Below are 18,645 nucleotides of genomic sequence, written 5' to 3' on the forward strand. Positions count from 1 at the left end.
ATCCCTCTTGTATTGAACTGTATTGTTGCTGTATTGTCTCCCGTTATATTGTAAAGTGCTGAGCAAACTGTTGGCACCATAAATCCTGTATAATAATAATAATTATACTTCTGCAGTTTGTAGAGAAGGGAATACCGCCGATAAACAGGTACAACTTATGTAGGAGGATTTATTTCATCTTTTTGTATCACCTGAGGTCAGTCACATTACTGTGAAGGGTTTACAACCGGTTTAATTGTAAGTGAAAACAGTTCCCGCAGTTGCGCCGCGCTAGCGTCCACACACTCAAAGCACCACCTGTCAAACACCTCTGAAAAGCATTCCAAGCGCACATGTGAACAGGCCCTAGCCCCTTCTGTATCTGCCTTGCATGCTGACTCCATGTGTCTCCAGCACTCTCTCTGGGCTCCAGACACTCAGGTCCCTCTTGGGAAAACCAATCGGCGCTCCGATCCCAGCGTCAGAGCAATAATAATAAGTTCCCCTGTAATATACACGGCTCATAAAATTAAAGTCAATGAATCTCCTGGGATATTGATCTGGTCAGGTAAGTAGCAGAGGGGGTTGTTAATCAGTTTCAGCTGCTTTGGTGTTAATAAAATGAACAACAAGTGCACTAGATGAGCAACAATGAGACAACCCCCAAAACAGGAATGGTTTTACAGGTGGAGGCCACTGGCATTTTTTTCCCTGCTCATCTTTTCTGACTGTTTTTCACTAGTTATGCATTTGGCTAGGGTCAGTGTCACTACCGGTAGCATGAGGCCATACCTGGACCCTACAGAGGTTGCACAGGCAGTCCAACTCCTCCAGGATGGCACATCAATACATGCCATTGCCTGAAGGTTTGCTGTGTCTCCCAGCACAGTCTCAAGAGCATGGAGGAGATTCCAGGAGACAGGCAGTTACTCTAGGAGAGCTGGACAGGGCTGTAGAAGGTCCTTAACCCATCAGCAGGACCGGTATCTGCTCCTTTGTGCAAGGAGGAACAGGATGAGCCCTGCCAGAGCCCTACAAAATGACTTCCAGCAGGTCACTGGTGGGAATGTCTCTGACCAAACAATCAGAAACAGACTTCATGAGGGTGACCTGAGAGCCCGACGTCCTCTAGTGGGCCCTGTGCTCACTGCCCGACACCATAGAGCTCGATTGGCATTTGCCATTGAACACCAGAATTGGCAGGTCCACCACTGGCGCCCTGTACTTTTCACAGATGAGAGTAGGTTCACCCTGAGCACATGTGACAAACGTGAAAGGGTCTGGAGAAGCCGTGGAGAACGTTCTGCTGCCTGTAACATGGTTCAGTATGACCGTTTTGGTGGTGGGTCAGTGATGGTCTGGGGAGGCATATCCATGGAGGGACGCACAGACCTCTACAGGCTAGACAATGGCACCCTGACTGCCATTAGGTATCGGGATGAAATCCTTGGACCCATTGTCAGACCCTACACTGGTGCAGTGGGTCCTGGGTTCCTCCTGGTGAAGTGGTTAAAGGCTATCCTGGCTACATCTGTACTTCCATATGACAGCATTTCAGAATCTGAAAACCAGCATATTAGTTAGTAGTCACCATTTTTTAGACACCAAATATGCCAGGTCTATGATGGGTCTTTCTTCTGGGAGGTCTAATGTGTCTTATTAGCCTTCTAGACCTTGCAATATAGGCATACGTGGTGTCTAATGGGCTGGTAATGTCTTCTACCTTGGTGTAGTCACATTTTAGGAAGGTAACTCCATTATTGTTGGAGTTATAGAATATGAAATTAAAGTTGATAGGTTGAGATGCATGAGAGGTCAGTTATAAGTGAAGATAAATGACTACCTTGCTCAGAATGCATCGGGCCAGATGCTCGGCTCAGGATCCAGAAGCAAGTGAAGACTACTGGGGTAGCGGGGTCTACTTCAGGAAATTTCAGCTTCCAGGGACATTGGCTAGGTATGGTATAAGCATAGATATGCTGCTTGAAGCTGGACCTATGTAACGATGTATAATACAGCCATGTCTGGAATTCTTCTTTGAATGTACAGGTCATACTTAGAGGGAGGAGGAGGGAAGGGCTTAATGTATAGTTCATGGACACAGGACGGGGATGAGATATATGGGAGGGGGGAGGAGTGAAAGATTAAATATGATCCCTCAACCTTGGAATCCTCTGATCCTGAAGTGATACATTGTTTACATTTGTGATCAATATGATTAGTCATTGTACCACATGGTACAGAGTCACTCAGATTATCTCTGTACACTGTCTTTAATGAGCCATCCACTACACTGTTTACATTTGTGATTGGTCATCCTAAAGACCACATGGTACAGAGTCACTCAGAATGGCTCTGTACACTGTCGTTGATCTGAGCAATCCACTACACTGTTTACATTTGTGATCACTATGATTGGTCATCCTAATGAACACATGGTACAGAGCCACTCAGAGCAGCTCTGTACACTGTCTTTGATCTAAGCCATCCACTACACTATTTACATTTGTGATCACAGTGATTGGTCATCCCAACAACCACATGGTACAGGGCCGCTCCGATCACCTCTGTACACCGTCTTTGATCTGAGCCATCCACTACACTGTTTACATTTGTGATCACTGTGATTAATCATCCCAACAACCACATAGTACAGAGTCACTCAGAATGGCTCTGTACACTGTCTTTGATCTGAGCAATCCACTACACTGTTTATATTTGTGATCACTATGATTGGTCATCCCAATGAACACATGGTACAGAGCCACTCAGATTAGCTCTGTACACTGTCTTTGATCTGAGCCATCCACTACACTGTTACATTTGTGATCTCTATGACTGGTCATCCCAATGGACACATGGTACAGAGCCACTCAGAATGGCTCTGTACACTGTCTTTGATCTGAGCAATCCACTACACTGTTTACATTTGTGATCACTATGATTGGTCATCCCAATGAACACATGGTACAGAGCCACTCAAATTAGCTCTGTACACTGTCTTTGATCTAAGCCAGGGGTGTCCAAACTTTTTTGGAAGAGTGCCAGATTTGATGAAGTGAACATGTGCGAGGGCCGACCATTTTGCCCGACATTCTGATGAACCATTAACATTAAATGCAAATGAACTATTTTATGCAAAAGTTTATTGAAAACGGCATACTTTTCATTTTGTGACTTGGATGACAAATCTAAACAGGTGTTAAATCACTCTGACAGCACAGGGAGAAGGAAAGCCCTAATCTCGCGAGATCTCGGAGGTCGCGAGATTTGGGCTTTGTTTCTCCTTGCACTGTCTGATGACGTCAAGCGATCCTGAGCACCAATCCATTATAGCCCAAATTGATACCGTATTTTTCGCTCCATAAGACGCACCTGACCATAAGACGCACCTAGGTTTTAGAGGCGAAAAACAGGAAAAAAAAATTCTGAACCAATGGACTGCAGACATAGTACAGGAGATGACCAGAGACTGCGGACACAGTACATGAGATGACCAGAAACTGAGGACACAGTACAGGGGATGACCAGAGACTGCGGACACAGTACAGGGGATGACCAGAGTCTGCGGACACAGTACAGGAGATGACCAGAGACTGCGGACACAGTACAGGGGATGACCAGAGTCTGCGGACACAGTACAGGAGATGACCAGAGACTGCGGACACAGTACAGGAGATGACCAGAGACTGCGGACACAGTACAGGAGATGACCAGAGACTGCGGACACAGTACAGGGGATGACCAGAGACTGCGGACACAGCACAGGGATGACCAGAGACTGCGGACACAGTACAGGAGATGACCAGAGACTGCGGACACAGTACAGGAGATGACCAGAGACTGCGGACACAGTACAGGAGATGACCAGAGACTGCGGACATAGTACAGGGGATGACCAGAGTCTGCGGACACAGTACAGGAGATGACCAGAGACTGCGGACACAGTACAGGAGATGACCAGAGACTGCGGACACAGTACAGGAGATGACCAGAGACTGCGGACATAGTACAGGGGATGACCAGAGTCTGCGGACACAGTACAGGAGATGACCAGAGACTGCGGACACAGTACAGGAGATGACCAGAGACTGCGGACACAGTACAGGAGATGACCAGAGACTGCAGACATAGTACAAGGGATGACCAGAGTCTGCGGACAGTACAGGAGATGACCAGAGACTGCGGACATAGTACAAGGGATTACCAGAGTCTGCGGACACAGTACAGGGGATGACCAGAGTCTGCGGACACAGTACAGGAGATGACCAGAGACTGCGGACATAGTACAGGAGATGACCAGAGACTGCGGACATAGTACAGGAGATGACCAGAGACTGCGGACACAGTACAGGAGATGACCAGAGTCTGCGGACATAGTACAGGAGATGACCAGAGACTGCGGACACAGTACAGGAGATGACCAGAGACTGCGGACACAGTACAGGAGATGACCAGAGGCTGCGGACACAGTACAGGAGATGACCAGAGACTGCGGACACAGTACAGGAGATGATCAGAGACTGCGGACATAGTACAGGAGATGACCAGAGACTGCAGACACAGTGCAGGGGATGACCAGAGACTGCGGACACAGTGCAGGGGATGACCAGAGACTGCGGACATAGTACAGGAGATGACCAGAGACTGCGGACAGTACAGGAGATGACCAGAGACTGCAGACATAGTAAATAATGGTAAATGGTAGCCCCAGTAGTAATTCCCTGCGCACCACCTGGGATCACTCGGCCCACGTTCCGGACCCCACAGATGAGCTGCCCAATATATAACTTACGGCCCTCCACTAGTGATTCTGCGAATGCCACTGAGGACTCCAGGGATCTGTCGAGCGGGAATTGACGTCATCAGCCGGCACACAGAGAAGGAAAGCAGAAATCTCACGAGATCTCGGACGTCGCGAGATTTGGGCTCTCCTTCCTGCACCAGCTGATGATGTCAAGAGATCGCTGGAGTCCTCAGTAGCTTTCAGGGAATCACTACCGGGGGCCGTAAGTTATGTATTAGGGTAGCTCACCTGTGGGGCCGTTTCAGTCCGGAACGCGGGCCGCAATTGGCCCGCGGGCCGGACTTTGGACATGCCTGATCTAAGCCATCCACTACACTGTTTACATTTGTGATCACTATGATTGATCATCCCTACAACCACATGGTACAGAGTCACTCAGAATGGCTCTGTACACTGTCTTTGATCTGATCATTGTTTACATTTGTGATCACTGTGATTGGTCATCCCAACAATCAAATGGTACAGGGCCACTCAGATCCGCTCCGGGCACTGTCTTTGATCTGAGCCATCCACTACACTGTTTACAATTGTGATCACTATGATTGGTCATCCCAATGGTCACATGGTACAGAGCCACTCAGATTAGCTCTGAGCCATCCAATAACATCTCAGTTCAGCCATTCATAAACAACAGATATGTGAGGTTTAAAAACAAAAAAGAATCAGTTGCTGTAACACTAAAAAGTGATATCTAGAGCTTTCCTTCTTACATATGTGTGGCCGCGAAGAAGATGGACTCGCCCACACACCGCACATACGTGTCTACAGATGACAATAGTTTCTGTGCTGGGGTGTGCTCTCCCCAGTTGTCATAGAGAGCTCCAAATCCCTAGTAATGATCGGTAGTTGGTGGGATCGGCTCCTGATCATGTGACCGCTGTAGCAGCCAATCACAATGGTCACATGATTGGGCATTCCAGCTTTTCCGAGCATAGAAACCCAGTTAAAGGGATGCTGAGCTGGGCGGGAAGGAGTTAAAGTCCATGTAAATCGAGTGACCAGGGATAAGAGAAGTCTACTAGTGATCTGTAACCTCCCCTCTTTGTTACATTGTATCTCCGCTGATATCATCTGAGAACCTTTTTAGGAAGTTGAAGATCTAATCTGCAGATGTAACCTTTCCTTCTAAACAGTATTGATTCCCGCAGACATTCTCAGACTTCCGAAAAGCATGATCAAGTGTCAGGACGCGGCCGCACGTTTCCGTTGTCATCACTTCTTATCTGTTGATAATCTCGGCGATGATAGCTTTTCATGTAATATCTCACCTTCATTCTAATTGGATGAATTTAGAGATGTTTTTAACCCCTCGCCTACCGAGCACTTTTACCTGCTTCCTGTCCAGGCCAATTTCCAGCATTCAGCGCTGTCGCACTTTAATGACAATTGCGCGGTCATGCAACACTGTACCCATATGAAATTTTAGCATTTGTTTCACACAAATAGAGCTTTCTGTTGGTGGTATTTAACCCCCCTGGCGGTATTCCTGAGTGTAGCTCGGGGTAAAGTTTCAGTACCACAAGCGGTAACCCCGAGCTACACTCGGGAATACACTGCAGCGTTGCTCCGGGATCTCTTCTTCACTTACCTTGTCCTGCGCTCCCGCGATGTCCCCCCTGCAGTGTTCTCTGGCTGATGCCGGCATCTGTCTTCTGGGTTCCGTTCCCTGCGACGTCGGGACGTACGGGGGACGGAACCGGCGGGAAATTTGAAAATGACAAAAAGTGACATTCAACTAAATCCACTAAAATCACATAGTATAACATTCCTGTATCAAACCATTTCACATACATTTTGTCCCGAGTGCTTTGTCCGGCGCCCTGCCTGCATTTTTACTGTTCTTTCTGCCTGGAAACTGAGAAACGTCCATGGCGTCCCTTTAGGTCAGACGCGGTTTTAGACCGGCTAGAGAACAGCGATAGTAAATCAGAACCACTTGCAGAATTGAGTGATAATGATTGGTGGGGGAAATTCCTCATCAGACACTGAAAACGATTCTGCGACTTTGCTCAGTGATGTGCGAACTTGGCGCTATATTTCACATTTCAGTGTTTTTGGTTTGATTATATTATTGAATTAAATGTATTATTATATTATTATTATTTTTATGATTATTTATTAAATTACAGTTTATGATTTCGTGTTTCTAATTTTATCATACCCGGGATGTTTACTAGACTCTTGTTCGGACAGATTTCAGTGAGTTATTCCTAAAAATTACAGGCCTACAATAAAAAAACTACATATTTCCACGCAAAAAAATGTACCGCTTTGAGCACAGAAATATGGACATAATCAGACCGCTAGGGAGGTTAACCACTTGCCATCCGCCCTATAACAGAAGTACTGCTACAAGGCGGCACGGCTGCGAAAATCACACACACGTGTGTGTATGTATATATATATATATATATATATGTATATATATATATGTGTGTGTGATATATACATATATATATGATTTGCATTTCCGGGTAGGGGGCGCGCACGCCGCCCTGCCCACGCTGCTATTGGCGGCTTTGAATGTCAATCAAGCACTCGGTGATCATTGGCAAAGCTGACAGGGGAGAGACTTGTGTGTAAACAACTCAGGTCTCTCTCCTGTCACTGTGGACATGCTGCTTTGTATCTCTGCACAGCAGAGAGATACAAAGCAGCATGTCTCCTAGGTAAAACAGCACACAATGTAAAACACACACAGCACACAGTTAACCCTTTGATCGCTCCTTCCTGCCCAGTGTCATTAGTACAGTGTCAGTGCTTTTTATTAGCACTGATCACTACATTAGTGTCACTGCGGATGTCAGTGATAGTCAGTTCCCACCCAGTGTCAGAATGCTCACCGCAGTCCTGCTATAAGTCTCTGATCGCCGCCATTACTAGTATAAAAAAAAAAATCCCAGCTGGGCATATTTACCCTCTTCCTGCCCAGGCCACTTTTCAGCATTCAGCGCTGTCGCACTTTAATGACAATTGCGCGGTCATGCAATACTGTACCCATATGAAATTTTAACATTTTTTTCACACAAATAGAGCTTTCTTTTGGTGGTATTTAACCACTTGCCATCCTCCCTATAGCAGAAGTACTGCTACAAATCAGCATGTCTGCGTAAAATCACACACATATATATGTGTGATTTGCATTTCCGGGTAGGGGGCGCGCCCGCCGCCCTACCCGCGCTGCTATTGGTGGCTTCGAATGTCAATCAAGCACTCGGTGATCATTGGCAAAGCTGATGGGAGAGACCTGTGTGTAAACAACACAGGTCTCTCACCTGTCACTGTGGACATGCTGCTTTGTATCTCTGCACAGCAGAGAGATACAAAGCAGCATGTCTCCTAAGTAAAACAGCACACAGCACACAATGTAAAACACACACAGCACACAGTTAACCCTTTGATTGCTCCTTCCTGCCCAGTGTCATTAGAACAGTGTCAGTGCTTTTTATTAGCACTGATCACTACATTAATGTCACTGGGGATGTCAGTGATAGTTAGTCAGTTCCCACCCAGTGTCAGAATCTCTCCACAGTCCCGCTATAAGTCTCTGATCGATGCCATTACTAGTATAAAAAAAATAAATCCCAGTATACAGTTGCAAGAATAAGTATGTGAACCCCTTGGGATTACGTGGAGTTTTGCATGAATTGGGCATAAAATGTGCTCTGAACATCATCTAAGTCACAACAACAGAAGAACACAGTCTGCTGAACATAATACTACACAAACATTAGATGTTGCCATGGTTTAATTGCACATAACATGTAAACATTCACAGTGCAGGGAGGAAAAAGTATGTGAACCTTTGGACTTAATAACTGGTTGACCCTCCTTTGGCAGCAATAACCTCAACCAAACGTTTCCTGTAGTTGCAGATCAGACCTGCACAACGATCTGGAGTCATTTTGGACCACTCCTCTTCACAAAACTGTTTCAGTGAAGCAATATTCTTGGGATGTCTGGTGTGAATCGCTCTCTTAAGGTCATGCCACAGCATTTCAATGGGGTTGAGGTCAGGACTCTGACTGGGCCACTCCAGAAGGCGTATTCTGTGCTGTTGCAGCCATTGTTTTGTTGAATTACTTGTATGCTTTGGGTCATTGTCCTGTTGCATCACCCATCCTCTGTGGAGCTTCAGTTGGCGGACAGATGGTCGTACGTTTTCCTGCAAAATGTCTTGATAAACTCTGGAATTCATTTTCCCATCAATGACAACAATCCGTCCAGGCCCTGAGGCAGCAAAGCAGCCCCAAACCATAATGCTCCCTCCGCCATGTTTCACAGTGGGGATGAGGTTTTGATGTTGGTGTGCTGTGCCTTTTTTTCTCCACACATAGTGTTGTGTGTTCTTCCCAAACAACTCAATCTTGGTGTCATCTGTCCACAGTATATTTTGCCAGTAGTGCTGTGGAACATCCAGGTGCTCTTTTGCAAACTTCAAACGTGCTGCAATATTCTTTTTGGCTTCCTCCGTGGTGTCCTCCCATGTACTCCATTCTTGTTTCATGTTTTCCTTATTGTAGATGTGTCAACAAAAATGTTAGCATGTGCCAGAGATTTCTGTAGGTCTTTAGCTGACACTCTGGGATTCTTCTTTACCTCATGCAGCATTCTGCGCTGTGCTCTTGCAGTCATTTTTACAGGAGGACCACGCCTAGGGAGAGTAGCAGCAGTTCTAAACTTTCTCCATTTGTAGACAGTCTGTCTTACCGTGGACACATGAACATCAAGGCTTTTGGAGATACTTTTGTAACCCTTTCCAGCTTCATGCAAGTCAACAATTCTTGATCGTAGGTCTTCTGAGAGCTCTTTTCTGCGAGGCATGGTTCACATCAGAAAGTGCTTCTTGAAACCAGTAAACCCAAAACAGGTGTGTGTTTTTTAAGGGCAGGACAGCTGTCGGCAACACATCCAATATCATCACACTGATTGGAGTCAAGGTTGGCTCACTCCTGGCTCCAATTAGCTCTGGGAGAAGTCATTAAGCTAGGGCCTCACATACTTTTTCCTCCCTGCACTGTGATTGTTTACATGTTATGTGCAATTAAACCATGGCAACATCTAATGTTTGTGTAGTATTATGTTCAGCAGACTGTGTTCTTCTGTTGTTGTGACTTAGATGATGTTCAGAGCACATTTTATGCCCAATTCATGCAAAACTCCACGTAATCCCAAGGGGTTCACATACTTTTTCTTGCAACTGTACATCTCATTTATGTACAGTGTTGCATGACTGCGCAATTGTCAGTTAAACTAACGCAACGCCATATCGCAAAAAATGGCCTGGTCAGGAAAGGGGGTAAATCCCATGGAGGGCAAGTGGGTAATCACCACTGGGGTTTTTATTTTTTGCACTATAAAAAAAAGGCAAAAAATGTTTAAAAAATGTTTTTGTCTATGTTTCTATTATGGGCGCAACTGCTGGGCAGCACTGATGGGTGGCACTACTGGGCACTGGTGGGTGGCACTGGTGGGTGGCATTACTGGGCACTGGTGGGTGGCACTGGTGGGTGGAACTGATAGGCACTGGTGAGTGGAACTGATGGGCACTGGTGGGTGGCACTGATGGGCACTGGTGGGCACTTGTGGGTGGAACGGATGGGCACTGGTGGGTGGCACTGATGGGCACTGGTGGGGGGCACTGGTGGGTGGCACTGATGGGCACTGGTGAGTGGAACTGATGGGCACTTGTGGGTGGCACTGATCGGCACTGGTGGGGGGCACTGATGAGTGGCACAAATGGGCACTGTTTGGTGGCATTGATGGGTACTGGTGGGTGGAACTGATAGGCACTGTTGGGTGGCACTGATGGGCACTGGTGGGTGGAACTGATGGGCACTGGTAGGTGGCACTGCTGGGCATTGGTGGGTGCACTGATGGGCACTGCTGGGCACTGATGATCAGGGCACTGATTACTAGTGACATGTGCTGGTTATCGGCAGTACGTTCCTCATGCTCTGACAGTGTGAGGAAAATGCTGCCGTTAAACCGGCTACTGTATTTACTTTGTGATCTGCTGTGTCATTGGACCCAGCTGATCACATGGTGAAACTCTGCTGTGGTTGGCCTTTTAGCTAGTCATGTGATCACCTCTGTCCGTAGGACACCGATCACTGACAGCACTGGGTGCATCATAAGACGCCCTCCCACGGCGAACGCAGCTAGAAGTGGGAGCGGGTGCTTGTGAAAACCAGGTACCTCCTCCCCCCTCTCCCCCAAAAGGTGCCAAATATGGCAGGGGAAGGGGGGGGGGGGGAGGAGGCAGAAAAGCTTCCAGTTTTGGGTGGAACTCTACTTTAGCTGACACTGTCCATGTAGTCCCCTCTATGGCAGGGGTGTCAAACTGGTGGCAAATCTACAAGTCCCATCATGCCTCTGCCTTTGGGAGTCATGCTTGTAACTGTCAATCTTGCAATGCCTCATGGGACTTGTAGTTTGGCAACAGCTGGTGGGCCGCCAGTTTGACACCCGTGCTCTATGGTGAAATGGTTGTCGCCCCCTAATGTCCACAGCCCAGTACAGCAATGCAGCGTAGGTGTACTGAAAAAAAAAAAAACACTTCTGGAAATTGAAGTTCTTCAGCCGTAAACAAGTAGCCTTTTCTCTTTTAATAAATAAAAGCTAGGAGTGTTCTATAATCAGCATCCCCGGAGCATGAGAGTCGTTCTTTAGCTTTGATAAATGACCACTTTTGAGTAAGTTCGGTGGCGGGGCGCATGGCTTCTCAAAAACCGCATTATTCCACAAGTGCGGCTTTAATAAATCAATTATTACAAATTGCTTCTATCATGTACAATGGCTTGATGGGCTTTTGGCGCCTTAAGTATGCATTTTCCCTTTTATGTTGTATCATGATTAAATAACACGGCAAAGAGATTGTGTTCAGGAGTGGAAGGGGGAGAGGCAGCTCTGTGATAAATATTACAAGCAGCACTTTCCTCCCCGGCTGCAGGAAGGTATCTGATGAGCCGGTGGAGCTGGAGATTCTGCAGAGAGGAACGGCTTAAAGGGACTCTCCACTCCGACCTCAAAATTTAGGAGAAGAACACATGTAGGGGGCGCTGTTTTTTCTTTGCCACGCTTTAGTAGAGTAGCTTTGTGAAATCCATCAGAAGTCAGTGACTTTAAATGTTTAATGTTTAAAACACGACAAAGATAAAACACGAGTTTCTGACACAGATGATGAGAACCGGTTCTCAACTCCGCCCCCTCTGAGTCTCTAAGCCAGTGTTTTTCAACCTCTTGTCAGTGGCAGAACTCTTTAAAAGTATGCAAAACCTTAAGGCCCCCTCAGTCTGAAATGCAAAAAATGTAAATGTTGCTTATCAATGGGAGACCTGAGCCTGGGACAATCTCCCATCATGTCAGTGCCCCCCCTTCATCAGGGCCCATCTGTGGGTGGGTGCAGTGTGGTGCAGCGGCTGTAAATACACAGAGTCCGGTTCCAATTAATAGAACTTGTATTGAAGTCACGTCTCAAAGATACAAACAGCCCAGCGGGAGGACCACCAACTGGGAACACTCACAGTTCTGAACAATAATGCAGAGTCCTGATGTGCCACATCTGTCTCTGTGGGTGGAATGAGGCCAATTGGGAGGATTCCTGGATCACGTGTCCCTATCCTGTCCCTACTCACTTTCACTGACAGATGGGTAACCTGTCCCCACCCTGTCCATTTGCAAAATGCATGCCAAGCCCAAGAGCTAGGGTCTTAAATTGACTCTGCCTGACCCAAGATGGCCACCAGATTCACATGGGGCAGCAGCATCCAACCAGATCGCTTTCCCAATGACCCAGGAAACCATAGAGGAATATGTTTCTCTTGACTTCCTCTCCCTCTGCAATGCCGCAGAGGTTGAGCGCCACCTGTAGTGAAGAAAAGAGACTGCACCTGCCTACACAGTTTTCATATAGAGGCTTCCATCATGTCAGAGGTCCCCATCATGTAAGAGGTTCCCCATCACACCAGAACATCCCCTTCACATCAGAGTCTTCCCTTTACATCAGAGTCCCCCTTCACATCAGACTGCCCTACTCACTCTACTGGTGAAGTGAGGGAAAATCTGCAACAACAGCACAGAGTGGCCAAGGCTGTCAAACCTTTTGTCGCATACATGCCAACTGTCCTTGATTTGCCAGGAAAGCCCCACGTCTTGTCTCCCTGTCCTGCTGATGATGTGTCTCAGGCTATGTCCTGGGATCAAAGCATCAGCCTTATTGGAGATACTGCACATGAGCAATAACTCAAAAGGCATTAATTGCAGGAATTGGGCAACAAGGGGGGAGGGGGGGTCTGGGTTGGATCAATCAATCAATCAATCAATCAATCAATCCATAAAGTGTGTGTGATAGGCTGCCCAGCATATTTAGAGGTGGACTCTTGCCAGGACTAACCTATTACATAGGGTGGGGGGAGGGGAGGGTGTGATAGGCTATCCTTATGCGACAAACCCAACCAGGAGAGCAGCTTTTGGAGCAGACTGCAGGCTAGCGTCTTGCCTACTGACCACGGACCCTGGCATCTGAGTGGGCTCTATTCTTTGGGAGATGTGTGCCTGGGAGGACAGTAGTTTTACTTCAGATTTAAGTCCATGTTTCCCCCGCAACACACAGACTCTGAGTACTGGAGGACCTGGATACAGATTTGGGGTCTCTGTGCCCAAATCAGTATTGACCAGGGTCAGACTGACCATTTGGAAACTCGGGCACTGCCTGAGGGCCCAGGGTCAGTAGGGGGCCCCATGAGATGCCCCTGGTACCTTTTTCATAGGCTTTTTTGAGTTTGGGCAAGAACACAGGGGCCCCATGATCCCCTATTGCCCGGGGGCCCCATGAGTTGTCAGTCCGCCCCTGGTATTGACTGCTTCAACCACCTCCCCTTTAGGCTCAGAGACTAAGCGCAGATATTTATATAATCAGCTCAAAACAACCTGATGCTATCGTCTCTTGCTGAATGCGTATACTGTGTCTGTCCCATTGTTAATTGAGTTGAGTCACCTATTGTTTTTGTCTGTTGGCTAGTCCTCCTGGAGGTTTCTACATGATGAGATTAGTCTGGTGTCAACTTTACCTGGTTATCTAATCAGTGTGGGAGGTTTATCCTGATGTGAAATATTTGTGTTGTTCATGTGGGGACTGCCCCTATTTCTGAAGTATATAAAAACCTGTATTTCTGTGCAATAAAGAGTTCCAGTTGCACCTACACTAGTGTCGTCTAGTCCTAGGGTGCAATGCCCAGCTGTAATACCTTGGTCCTGTGTCCCAGTGGCGAGGAAGCAGTTCTCTGATGGAATCACCCAGGCGGGGTGCCAGGAGGTCCATCACACCTTGCATATTTAAAGGCTGGTGTGATTTGTGCTTGCCCACAAAAAGTGGGAGGAAAAAATGAAGACTGTGGGCGGGGTTAGCTTTGTTTTTAGATCTGGGACCACAATGTTGGTAGGAATGTTACCATCTGTGGCCAAATCTCAGCAGACCTGCAGCCCCTGGATGACCAGCGGCATTTGGAGGCTCTATTTGCATGTAAATGTTGTCTCCTGTCATTTTTCAAAATTGACGCTACTGTGCTTGGTGCTGCCGCACAGCCGCGCCATTCATTAACAAGAAGTTTTTAATAAAAAAGTCCCAACGTCACTGCAGCAGAGGGACTGTAGTTCTCAGCAGAGCGTTGGCTTCAATGATAGTCCATTGAAACTTCCTCCAGCTCTGGTGCTGAAAATCCATACCTCCATAGGGGCCAGGGGCTGGAGGAATAGTCTGCAGGAGCCAGAGCATTGCATCCGCCATACAGGGCTGCTGTTAGAAACCACGGGACCCCATAGAGCCAACATGATAGGGCCCCTCTCCCCCCAAAAAACAGTTTATTATGCTTCAGTTTGAATGAACACAGTGAGTCATCGGTACTGATCACTCATTGTGTTCATTCAGGGAAGGAAGGGGCTGGTAAATGTGACATATACTGCCGATGGGAAGGAGAGGAGGGAAGCTGGCAGCACTGCGGGGGTGGGGGCACATGGGGAGCCTGGGCAGCAGGGGGAAACATTTGGTGCACAGTGAATATGATGGGTGCACCGGGGGCGAAGGGGGGGGCAAGTATTGAAACTCATCCACTGCATGTCTCTCTCTGCAGCAGCTGCAGAGAGAGCCATACAGGGGATCAGTTCCAGTAACTGACCCCCCCCCCCCCAGTCCCAATCACCCTCCCTGCCCATATCCGATTCACCCGGCTGCCTGGGCCCCCTTGCTGGCCTGGGCCCTGTACAGGAGGACCGGCGGTACCCCCTTTTCCACAGCCTTGCCGCCATCCACTGATCACGGTTGTAATGTTTTGCAAGCTCAAATAAAAACAATAAAAAAAATAATAAATGCACATTTTTGCTGTTTGCAAGATGGGTGAAATATTTATTTATTTATTTTGCAAACAATGGAATCCCCCTTTAATCTCACACTAATAATTGAATGAGAATCTCACATGTAGATGAATTTTCAGGCCTTCTGTACCGGATCTTTCTGGGCTCCTGAATTTGCAGCACGAATTGTTCTATGTACAGAGGAGAGCTGCTTGTTTGTGACTTGAGGCTGATGTTTGTTTAATAACTGCAATGACACAAGGTCAGCCGCCTCATAAATTATTGTACAGATTAATCATGTTGCAGCTAATGGGAGACTCTGACGGTGAGAACTTTATTCTATACACGGAAAAAGAAAAAAGCTTAGCTGGATGTCCCTTTCCCAGTCTACTGGGATCTAAATTGTTACTAAACCCCGGACCCTGCATTCACTATATCTGGTCTCCCCAGACCCTGCATTCACTATATCCGCTCTCCCTGGACCCTGCATTCACTATATCCGCTCTCCCCGGACCCTGCATTCACTATATCCGCTCTCCCCGGGCCCTGCATTCACTATATCCGCTCTCCCCGGACCCTGCATTCAATATATCCGCTCTCCCCGGGCCCTGCATTCACTATATCTGGTCTCCCCGGACCCTGCATTCACTATATCCGCTCTCCCCGTCCCCCGCATTCACTATATCCGCTCTCCCCGGACCCAGCATTCACTATATCCACACTCCCCGGACCCCGCATTCACTATATCCGGTCTCCCCGGACCCTGCATTCACTATATCCGGTCTCCCCGGACCCTGCATTCACTATATCCGCTCTCCCTGGACCCTGCATTCACTATATCCGCTCTCCCCGGACCCTGCATTCACTATATATGGTCTTCCCAGACCCTGCATTCACTATATCCGCACTCCCCGGACCCAGCATTCACTATATCCACACTCCCCGGACCCTGCATTCACTATATCCGCTCTCCCCGGCACCTGCATTCACTATATCCGCTCTCCCCGGACCCTGCATTCACTATATCTGCTCTCCCCGGACCCTGCATTCACTATAGCTGGTCTCCCCGGCCCCTGCATTCACTATATCCGGTCCCCCCGGACCCTGCATTCACTATATCCACTCTCCCCGGACCCTGCATTCACTATATCCGCACTCCCCGGACCCTGCATTCACTATATCCGCACTCCCCGGACCCCGCATTCACTATATCTTGTCTCCCCGGACCCTGCATTCACTATATCTTGTCTCCCCGGACCCCGCATTCACTATATCTTGTCTCCCCAGACCCTGCATTCACTATATCCGGTCTCCCCGGACCCTGCATTCAATATATCTGCACTCCCCGGACCCTGCATTCACTATATCCGGTCTCCCCGGACCTGCATTCACTATATCCGCTCTCCCCGGACCCTGCATTCAATATATCCGCACTCCCCAGACCCTGCATTCAATATATCCGCACTCCCCGGACCCCGCATTCACTATATCCGGTCTCCCTGGACCCCGCATTCACTATATCCGCTCTCCCCGGACCCTGCATTCACTATATCCGCACTCCCCGGACCCTGCATTCAATATATCTGCACTCCCCGGACCCCGCATTCACTATATCCGCTCTCCCCGGACCCTGCATTCACTATATCCTGTCTCCCCGGACCCCGCACTCACTATATCCGCTCTCCCCGGACCCTGCATTCACTATATCCGCTCTCCCCGGACCCTGCATTCACTATATCCTGTCTCCCCGGACCCCGCACTCACTATATCCGCTCTCTCCGGACCCTGCATTCACTATATCCTGTCTCCCCGGACCCCGCACTCACTATATCCGCTCTCTCCGGACCCTGCATTCACTATATCCGGTCTCCCACAGTACACAAAACATACAAATGCAATTATTCTAGTAAATATAAACTACTACATAATAGTCTTGTGACTTCAGCAGAGCTCTGGTTAAAGCTTGTAGAAGAAGTTTTATTTCTGCTCTAGGAGGACTCAGAACCCCTGACCTCTGTCTGGACAGTGCTGATTGGCCCTGTGCTGATCACATGCACTCCAAGACAAAAAAAGAACCTCTCTAGCAATACACACTAAACTGAGCATGTGCAAGTGACTGCGGGTTCAGTCTGTCTTATCAGGTGGACATTTGAACAAGAGGAGGGGCAGAGAAGACAGGATCAAATGGCCTTTTTACACAATGCAGAGGATTAACCTCTTAGGTTCCACAGTGAGTATAACAAGCATGCTTTACTGCAACTACAGACTGATTGTACTGCTGGGGGTTTAGTAACACTTTAAAGTGGGCTTAAACCAGCAAAGCGAAGATTTGTTATCTTGTAGGGGACATCGAGAAATGTTCATTGTGCCTTAGCATCACCCATTAAGATCTACTAAGATTTAAGATCTAAGATTTTGTGTTGAATTTACCCCCCAAATATCAATTCACTTCCTGTGCCTAGGCACGCCTGTGACTCATAACTATATATCTTCAGTGTGAGATCATCTAAGGCACTTCTGCCTCTGACTGCTAGTTTCAGCAGATATCGAATGAGATTTGGTGATGTCTCTACCATACCGCTTGTTTGGCAGGGGCACTGAGGTGCCCGACACTGTTGCCCAAATTGGCCAATAGATGTCACTATAGTTAGGATCCCTCTAATGAAGAATAGGCAGTGTAGGTGCTGCAAGAGGTCCCCAAAGCAGCAAGTGGCGCGTTCAGGGCCTCGAATAAGGGGTACCACCAGTCCTCCTATTCGGGGCCCAGGCCAGCAGAGGGGCCCAGGCAGCTGAGTGAATTGGATGTGGGCAGAGAGGGTGATCGGCACAGCAGGGGGGCAATTACTGGAACCGATCCCCTGTATGGCTCTCTCTGCAGCAGCTGAAAGCTGGCTCATTCTAGTCTCCCTCCAGCTGCTGCAGAGAGAGCTATACAGGGGATCGGTTCCAGCAATTGGCTCCTTGCCCCAACCATCATCCTCCCTGTGCACCATATGTTTCCCCATCCACACAGTGCTGCTGGCTTCTCTCTCCTCTCCACCGACAACTGTAAGCACACAATAGGATTCTTCAGGATGGAGAGTTGGGGAAGGGTCTGATAAATATGTCAAATTTACCAGCCCCTTGCTTTCCTGAAGGAACACAGTGAGTAATCAGTACCGATCGCTCACTGTGTTCATTCATAACTGAAGCATAGTAAACTACATTTTTTTCTTGGGGGGGGGGATGTCAGGTTGGCTGTATGGGGCCCCATGGCTTCTAATTGCAGCCCTGGGTGTGTACCATAGAGAGTGAGGAGGTGCCAGCCCTGCCCCTGCCTGTGTGGGGCATCTTGGGTAGAGGGCTTTGTATAAATGGTCTGATGGAAGTCCACCTGGGGAGCTGGTCATGGGAAACAGTGCATGCACCAGGGCATGGAAAGATGTAATCTTTGCGTTTCTAGCCTCTGGGAACCCCCCCTTATGGGGAAACAAGGAAAGAGAGGTTCACCCAGAAAATTGATGCAATTA

This window comes from Staurois parvus, unplaced genomic scaffold (genome assembly GCF_062004578.1).
Source record: "Staurois parvus isolate SC_StPar_1 unplaced genomic scaffold, SC_StPar_1.0 ptg000917l, whole genome shotgun sequence".
NCBI lineage: Eukaryota > Metazoa > Chordata > Amphibia > Anura > Ranidae > Staurois > Staurois parvus.